Source organism: Frankliniella occidentalis, unplaced genomic scaffold (assembly GCF_000697945.3).
Source record: "Frankliniella occidentalis isolate FOCC.00 unplaced genomic scaffold, Focc_3.1 Scaffold53, whole genome shotgun sequence".
NCBI lineage: Eukaryota > Metazoa > Arthropoda > Insecta > Thysanoptera > Thripidae > Frankliniella > Frankliniella occidentalis.
Window position 1 is genome coordinate 1,033,936 of NW_026267183.1, and position 1,099 is coordinate 1,035,034.

Sequence of the window (1,099 nt, forward strand, 5' to 3'; positions counted from 1 at the left end):
TTGCACTGGCCCTGGTCGGGCAGGACGACCAACGACTTTCTTCCTTTTCCTCCGGAGAGGTGGAATTGGGGGAGGGGAAGCACCTTGGGGTCCGCACAGGACTACAAACAAGCCATCAGGCGCAAAGGTGGAAGCGCGAGAACGCGGCCCTGGTTCGACGGTATGGAGGAGGGGGTGGGCTGCAGTTGGGCTCCGGCCCGATCCGACGGGCGGGCGGGCAGAGGGAAAAAGTCAAAAACAAGAAACAACAAGAAGGCGGGAGAGAGAAAAGACGAAAAGAAAAGAGTGATGCACAGAGCTTCGGCCCGGAAGGAGCAGGGGCTGAGATGTACTCAAAGTTTGCTCATTTCCCCCACCTCTCTTTTTTTTCAATTGAGATTCGTGTGCGCGCTCGCACTGCCCAGGTTTGTGTTTGGCGCTTCGGCGGTGCCGTGCTTGGCCCTTCTTAACGATACGCCCGCTAAAAACACGACGACGTGCGTCGTGGTGTTGGTTGTGGTGCCAAGCCACACCCTTCCACCCTGCCAGGATGGCGGGACCGCCCGCCCGCGTCACACAAGCAAGGCAGGGTGGGGCGGGACGGGACGGGGCGCACAGGATGGAGCAGGCGCCCCCGATGTCAACAGCAGACGGTACAGACCGGGAGGTTTCCTTGGTGTCTATTGAGGAGGCTCCGGGCGGTCCCTGAGCCGGATGGTCAGGGCGCCCCCGGATCCCGGTTCGCACGGGAATGTCCTCCGCCGCAGCTTCCCCGACAGCATTCCCGCAGTCTGTTTTGGGGGGGACTCGGAGAAAACCTTTCCTCGTAATCGTCGTCGGAGCTCCCGCCGCGCTGGCGCGCAATAGCTGGGGCGTTTGGGCTGATTAGAATGTCGCCCGGTCCGCTCGGCCCGGGCCGCCGGCTCGAGGACGGACTGGGTTCAAAGAGGCGTGCCGGGACGGCAAATCCTGGACAGATGGCCGTGTGCGCGAGCCCGCTAGGCAGATGGGGCGGAGTGGGCAGTCTGGGGGTTCAAAGGGGCAAGGGGCCAAAAAAGGGGGCCCAGCAGGGGGTTCCAACGCTCCGCCGGCAGGAATCGATTCGGCATGGGGGGCAGGG